The following is an 8,417-nucleotide window of genomic DNA, read 5'->3' on the forward strand; positions in this document are numbered from 1 at the left end:
AGACCTCAGGTCGGCGTTTTCGAACAGAGGTGTTCGGTAAACCGGTCGAAGTGACCGTTTGGCCGCTGTGCCGGGTTGTGTGGCGAGCCTCGTGCTGCTTCTTCTTCAAAAGAAATTTTGGATCCGGAGGAAAGCAAGTGGGTGACAAAATCTTACTTTCCGGCATGCTTGACAGATTTTTATGTTGGCAGAGGGTCTGAACCGGAGGAAAGGATAATTACCTCTGCATCATTAGCTTGGCTGCCCTCTTCGTCCTCTTGATAAATATCATTGTCAAAGAGGTGCATGAAAAGTGAACCAAGTGAATCAAGTTCTACATCTGCTTCCGGTTCATCAGGGTCATCATCAAGCTCTAAACCGATGGGTTCAGTTGCCTTTCTCTTCGTGATTTTGTTGACAGCTTTCGTTTTAGGCCGAGAAGGCTTCACCGCTTTCTCCTAAGGTTTGTTTTTCTAGAATGGATCATCACCCTGTTTAAAAATGGGCAGAGGGTATTCAAAGTTGCACAGTTCAAAAATAGCAGGCGTAAAGAGGAAGCAAAAATAGTACTTACAGCGGGCGGTTTGTTCTGTGTGTAAAAGGGACTTAACCCGGTCTTGCTACAGACAGCTTCCGGTTCATTCAGCATTTTCTTGACAGATTCAGTAACTTCCTCATCTGTTAGCTGAATGTCAATATGACATCGGGAGTCTTTTACGTCACCAGTGTACTCACACATTAAACCGGAGCGGTGACTTAACGGCAAGATGCTCCAGGATATCCAGCAACAGACGAAGTCCACATCTGTTAAACCGTTGGCCATGAAAGCTCTAAGCTTGGCGAGTTGTGGTGCGTACGAGGCCCGTTCCTTGGCACTTAGTCGTTGCGGGAGCGAATGAGTATTGGCAAGCCAGTGAGCACGGTAACCCGGCAGAGGGTTCTCATCTTCAGGGGAGGTGTCCTTGCAATAGAACCAAGTTTGATTCCATTCTTTTGGGTGACTGTGCAGTTTGGCGTGAGGAAAACTAACATCCTTCCTTTTCTGAATGGAGACGCCACCAAGTTCAGTATTGGGCCCGTCTACGAATTCAGTGCGATGGTTTAAGTGGAAGAAATCCCGGAACAGCTCGACAGTCGGTTCTTCTTGTAGATACGCTTCACAAAAAACCTGAAAGTTGTAGATATTGGATACAGAGTTGGGTCCAATATCTTGAGGGTGGATCTGAAAGCTGCCAAGTACATCTCGGAAAAACTTGGATCCAGGCGGTTTAAAACCAGGCCTATATGATCAGCAAACACCACTACTTCACCCTCTCTGGGGGTAGGAGGATTTTCGGGCCCAGGAACTCGCCACCGGATTTATTTTTCTTCGGTAAGGTACCAATTTTGACCATTCCGTTCAGTTGTTCCTCAGTAACCCAGGAAGGAGCCCAGTTACAGGAATAGAATTGTTTGGCCATTGCAAGTGAAGAGCTGGAAAGGAATAATGCCGGTTTATGATTCATTAAATGACAATGCATAAAGTACAACAGGTTGTGGAAAAAGGAATTCAAGCAAGTGAAATTGATAAACCGGAGGAAGTTATAAATCGCCTATGACATAGTGTTTCTAAGTGGTAAAGCAATGAACGGTTTACAAGGGGACTAATGGCATATGACAGATTATTTTCTACAGAGATAAACCGCCTGTGCAGGTAAAGAAGGTACATATCTGAAGCAAAAAAATGGCTAAAGTGAAGAAAAACAGGTTTCACAGAATTACGTTTGTGTTTTGGATCTACTACAAGTCAGGAAAAGAAAAAGATTTAGACCTAAAAAAGGTTGGTCCTGGAGCAGTTCATTAAGGTACAGATCAAAGTTTTTATGTGTACAAAGGCTTGATTTAACAACCAAGAAGGAGAGCACTAAGCTATCACACGGAGCGTATCAAGCCTAAGGTCTACTGTCTAGGGAGTGGCGAAGAACGAGAGAGGAACGCCATGAACCTGTAGGAACCCTAAAAATGGATCTAGAGAGGAAGGAGGGAAGGACTTACTACGGCCGCGGAAGCAGAGGAGGTACGCTGCGGTGCTCTGGTACGAACAGGTTGATGCAGCAGCCGACGGTGAGGCAGAGGCGAGGCTTGGCGATGGCGGCGGCACTCGAGTGCGGAGACGTCGCGAGTAAGAAGAAGGGATGAAGAAACGAATGGGATCCTCCACCTCTATTTATAAGGGTGACTTGGCGGGTCGAGCGGCCGGTTCGAACTTGACACTTAACTTAATTAAAATGAATCAACCACGTGTGTAGCTGTGATGGTCTCTTTTCGGCGGAGTCCGGGAAGAGAACATGGTCTCGTGTTATGCTTGAGCATAAGTAGCTTCAGCATCACTTCTTGATCAGTATTAGCTTGTCGGTCGTGCTTTGCTTCTCTTCTCGCTCTCTTTTGCGTAAGTTAGCCACCATATATGTTTAGTGCTTTGCTGCAGCTCCACCTCACTACCCCTTTCCTACCTTTAAGCTTAAATAGTCTTGATCGCGAGGGTGTGATATTGTTGAGTCCCCGTGACTCACAGATACTTCCAAACAGATGCAGGTGTCGATGATGCCAGTGCAGGGGACGCTACCGAACTCAAGTGGGAGTTCGACGAGGATTCGGGCCGTTACTATGTTTCTTTTCCGGATGATCAGTTGAGGAGCCCAGTTGGGACGATCGGGGATCTAGCATTTGGGGTTCTCTTTCTTTATTTTGGTTCCGTAGTCAGACCTTTGTTTGTACGTTGGATGATGTATGGATCATTTATGTTTTGTGTGAAGTGGCGATTGTAAGCCGACTCTTTATCCCTTCCTTATTCAGTACATGGGATGTGTAAAGATTACCCCTCTTGCGACAGACCTACCATGCGGCTATGCCTCTAAGTCGTGCCCCGACACGTGGGAGATATAGCCGCATTATGGGTGTAACAAGTTGGTATCAGAGCCAGGTGCCACGACGGGTCACAAACGTCATGCACAACATGACCGCGCACCTGTCCGCAAACATCTGTGTAACTGCAAGGGTCGGCTCTGATACCAACTTGTAACGCCCCGGACACACCCGCCGGTGGTCGTTATTCCTGGCGGGATCTAGACTGGCCCCATAGATCAATACTAGTATTTTCTGTGCACTTTGTCCTCACTCGTGCGCACCCGGGAGAAACTTCCCGGTCGGTCACCCATCCTGAAACTACTCCAAGCTGCTTAACTTTGGAGTTTTGTCCGAATGGGCTCCCAGAAAAGAAGGAATTCCTTATTGATATGAGTAGTCTATCATCCCTATTATGCCAGGCTATCACATGGTGCTACTTTGAAGCACAAGTGTGGTAAAACGATAGTAACATTGTCCCTTCTCTCTTTTTCTCTCATTTTTTGGGCCTTCTCTTTTTTACGGCCTTTTTTGTCCGGAGTCTCATCCCGACTTGTGGGGGAATCATAGTCTCCATCATCCTTTCCTCACTTGGGACAATGCTCTAATAATGATGATCATCACACTTTTATTTACTTATAACTCAAAAATTACATCTCGATACTAGAACAAAATATGACTCTATGTGAATGCCTCCGGCGGTGTACCGGGATGTGCAATGAATCAAGAGTGACATGTATGAAAGAATTATGAACATGGCTTTGCCACAAATACGATGTCAACTACATGATCATGCAAAGCAATATGACAATGATGTAACATGTCAAAACAAACGGAACGGTGGTAAGTTGCATGGAAATATATCTCGGAATGGCTATGGAAATGCCATAATAGGTAGGTATGGTGCTGTTTTGAGGAAGGTTGTCGGTGTCAAAACCGGTGGATCTCAGGTAGGGGGTCCCGAACTGTGCGTCTAAGGTCGATGGTAACAGGAGACAGGGGACACAATGTTTTATCCAGGTTCGGGCCCTCTCTATGGAGGTAATACCCTTCGTCCTGCTTGATTGATCTTGATGAATATGAGTATTACAAGAGTTGATCTACCACGAGATCATAATGGCTAAACCCTAGAAGTCTAGCTTGTATGATTGTCATAATAATCTATTGACTAGCCTAGCCTTGGCTTATATAATGCACCAGAGGCCTAGGATAACAAGAGTCCTAGACGAATACGTTGGTGGAGAGGAGTCCTTGTCTTGATCACCAAGTCTTGTGTAATACTCCTAGTATGCGACATGGGCTGCCCAAAGTGTCCCATGGGTGGACCGCCATTGGAGTCCTCAGCCCGATCCACCTGGTCGGGAGACGATGTGGTGAGTACCACCTAGTCCAGGACACCGTCAGTAGCCCCCTGAACCAGTTTTCAAGTTGGGGACGCTCCTTGATCCTTCCGAACTATTCTTCATCTTCGGTCATCGGTCTTGAAAACTGGTTCAACAAATCTTCTCGTCTTCGATCTTGAGGATCGCCGAAGTGAATCCGAAGGGTTTACACATCGGGTATCTGAGGAGCCCCTTTGAGTTCTTGGCCTTTATCAATGCCTTAGGATTATTTTTTACACCACACCTTGGGTTTGAAGTTTTTCCCATGCGACGGTGTCCTCTTGCATCCGAGCTCCAACATCAGACTGCATTCAAGATATCTTTTGCCGCCAAGCACCAACGCCGGACTATATCCGAGCTCCAACGCCAGACTATATCCGAGGAGTCATAGATCACCTTGGCTTGAAAAAGTTTGAAGGAGGTTATCCAAGTTTAACGCTGAAAAGTTCTCTATGGAATGAGCCATTCGAATTTGGGCTTTATGCGAGACCACTTCCGAGCTCCAACGATGGTCAGCGTCCGAGGTGTCGTAAACTACCTCGGTCTTTTAAAAGATTGAACGAATTCAGCCGAGCTTAAAGCCAGAAATGCCCTCTATGGAGCCAGCCACTGGCGCCCGGGCTTTATGCCGGAATGCTTCTGAGGTGGTGCACCACCCCGACCGCAGGCTGATTTTCGTGAATATTTTTGATTGGTGCAATTTACTCTCTGCCGATATATATAGCCAGTATATGTATATCCAGTAGCCCTCAAGGTGTGTGTCGGTCTAAACCTGAGGTGCACCTGAAGGAAAAGATAAAACTGTTGATCCTGGTAGCCCCTGAGACTCGGGTCGATTTGCGAAATCGGCTTGAGGATCAACTCCTAGCTCGGCAGCATACATAGGAATAGAAACGCAGTGTAATATATTAGAGATAATATTGATCGGCGAACAGGCCCTTGAGAGAGGGTTTTGAGAAGTTTCCGCAATATATCAGCTTGACGCCAGATAGGTCCAGATGGTACCTATTGTTGTCCGAAGACGCGTTTGCCCATAGTTCGGTCAAGCCAAACACTAAGCACTTTGAATTTTCTGCACTGAACAGGCAACGCAGTAGCCCCCGAGACACTGGTCGGGTGGCAACACCAAATCAGGGGATCGATGTGCCCCTTTAATATTTATAAATAATGAGCGCGAAGCCCAGTAGCCCCCGAACCTTAATGTGGGCATGGGTGGCCAAATTAAGGATCGATATCTATGTGAGAAAATTTTGTTGTGTTTAACACAAACTTCTCGAAAAGAGAATAAAGATCTCTTAAAGGAGCTAGAGCCAGCGAAAGCTGGGCTCGCCAAGGTTGTCCCCAAGGGGCTTAATAGATAGGAAATCGATGCCACTTGGGATTTAGGAGTGCTTTATGTAAGTTGCTCGCTTGGTATTTGAAAGATGAGCTGCAATAAATCGACTTTACTCACAATTTACGATCCTATGTATCCAAGTATTTTACATCATTAATGCTCGGATCCGCATTGTACAAAACTTTGTTGATCGACCATCGGCTTCCACCTCCTCGGCCAGCAGCTAGGGAGTGTTTGTCCTTCTTTATAAACCCTTCATCAGAGCAAAGATTTATGACAAACAAGGCAATCCGGTCATATGGTTTGATAAACAAAGGTACGCAAAGAGATATGGTATATTAAGAAACATCTTCCAAGGAAAATAGTCCCGCTATTGGTTCCTTTCTTTGGGTCGTCATGCTTATCATGATCATGAAACCTCACCTCCAATCAATGTGGGAGGAAAATATTGAGTATTTAGTTCAGGGAAAGTTCCCGAACTCTATGGTATTAATGAACCAAAATTTTCACTTCCGTCATTGCCAACCTATGTGATCCTTTAAGATTGCTAGCTTTGGGCTTCACCCAGTTTGAGGTACTAACTCGGATGACCCGGTAGTAACAATCACAGAGGTGCTCCCTTTACCTCCTAGCCGAACAATGAAAGCACCAATGTCGGTGTCAAAACCGGCAGATCTCGGGTAGGGGGTCCTGAACTATGCATCTAAGGTCGATGGTAACAGGAGACAGGGGACACAATGTTTTACCCAAGTTCGGGCCCTCTCTATGGAGGTAATACACTACGTCCTTCTTGATTGATCTTGATGAATATGAGTATTACAAGAGTTGATCTACCACGAGATCGTAATGGCTAAACCCTAGAAGTCTAGCTTGTATGATTGTCATAATAATCTATTGACTAGCCTGGCCTTGGCTTATATAATGCACCAGAGGCCTAGGATAACAAGAGTCCTAGACGAATACGTTGGTGGAGAGGAGTCCTTGTCTTGATCACCAAGTCTTGTGGAATACTCCTAGTATGCGGCATGGACTGCCCAAAGTGGCCCATGAGTACGATGTGGTGAGTACCCCCTAGTCTAGGACACCGTCAAAGGTATAAGGTGGGTGTATGGTACCAGCGAAAGTTGTGCGGTACTAGAGAGGCTAGCAATGGTGGAAGGGTGAGAGTGCGTATAATCCATGGACTCAACCTTAGTCATAAGAACTCACATACTTATTGCAAAAATCTATTAGTTATCGAAACAAAGTACTATGTGCATGCTCCTAGGGGTATAGATTGGTAGGAAAAGACCATCGCTCGTCCCCGACCGCCACTCATAAGGAAGACAATCAATAAATAAATCATGCTCCGACTTCATCACATAACGGTTCACCATACGTGCATGCTACGGGAATCAAAAACTTTAGAACAAGTATTTCTCAAATTCACAACTACTCAACTATCATGACTCTAATATCACCATCTTCATATCTCAAAACAATCATCAAGTATCAAACTTCTCATTGTATTCAATGCACTTTTATGATAGTTTTTATTATACCCATCTTGGATGCCTATCATATTAGGACTAATTTTATAGCCAAAGCAAATTACCATGATGTTTTAAGAGACTCTCAAAATAATATAAGTGAAGCATCAGAGATCAATGATTTCTATAAAATAGAACCACCACCGTGCTCTAAAAAGATATAAGTGAAGCACTAGAGCAAAATTATCTAGCTCAAAAGATATAAGTGAAGCACATAGAGTATTCTAATAAATTACGATTCATGTGTGTCTATCCAAAAGGTGTGTATAGCAAGGATGATTGTGGTAAACTAAAAAACAAAGACTCAAATCATACAAGACGCTCCAAGAAAAAAACATATCATGTGGTGAATAAAAATATAGCCTCGAATAAAGTTACCGACAGATGAAGACGGAAGAGGGGATGTCTTCCGGGGCATCCCCAAGATTAGGCTTTTGGTTGTACTTGAATTTTACCTTGGGGTGCCTTGGGCATCCCCAAGCTTAGGCTCTTGCCACTCCTTATTCCAAAATCCATCAAATTGTTACCCAAAACTTGAAAACTTCACAACACAAAACTCAAGAGAAAATCGCATGAGCTCCGTTAGTATAAGAAAACAAACCACCACTTCAAGGTAATATAATGAACTCATTATTTGTTTATATTGGTTCTAAACATACTGTATTCCAACTTCTCTATGGTTCATACCCCCCGATACTAGCCATAGATTCATCAAAATAAGCAAACAACACACGAAAAATAGAATCTGTCAAAAATAGAATAGTCTGTAGTGATCTGTAGGTTTCGAATACTTATGTAAACCCAAAAATTCTGAAATAAATTGGTTGACGTGAGGAATTTTTCTATTAATCATATGCAAAAATAATCAACCTAATCGCACTCTCCAGTAAAAAAATGGCAATAAATCTCGTGAGCGCTAAAGTTTCTGTTTTTTACACCAAGATCGCAAAGACTTCCCCCAAGTCTTCCCAAAGGTTCTACTTGTTACAAACACTATTTAAAATCATAAAACCACATATAAACATAATCTAGATGAATTATTTATTACTAAACAGGAACAGAAAACAAGAAACAAAAATAAAATTGGGTTGCCTCCCAACAAGCGCTATCGTTTAACGCCCCTAGCTAGGCATAAAGATTTCAATGATGCTCACATGAAAGACAATAATTGAAGCACAAAGAGAGCATCATAAAACACGTGACAAACACATCTAAGTATAACATACTTCCTATGCATAGGCATCTTATAGGAAAACAAATTATCATAGCAAGCAAAACTAGCATATGCAAGGAAGTAGAAAGAAACAA

The sequence above is a fragment of the Triticum aestivum genome, chromosome 7A (assembly GCF_018294505.1).
Source record: "Triticum aestivum cultivar Chinese Spring chromosome 7A, IWGSC CS RefSeq v2.1, whole genome shotgun sequence".
NCBI classification, from domain to species: Eukaryota; Viridiplantae; Streptophyta; class Magnoliopsida; order Poales; family Poaceae; genus Triticum; species Triticum aestivum.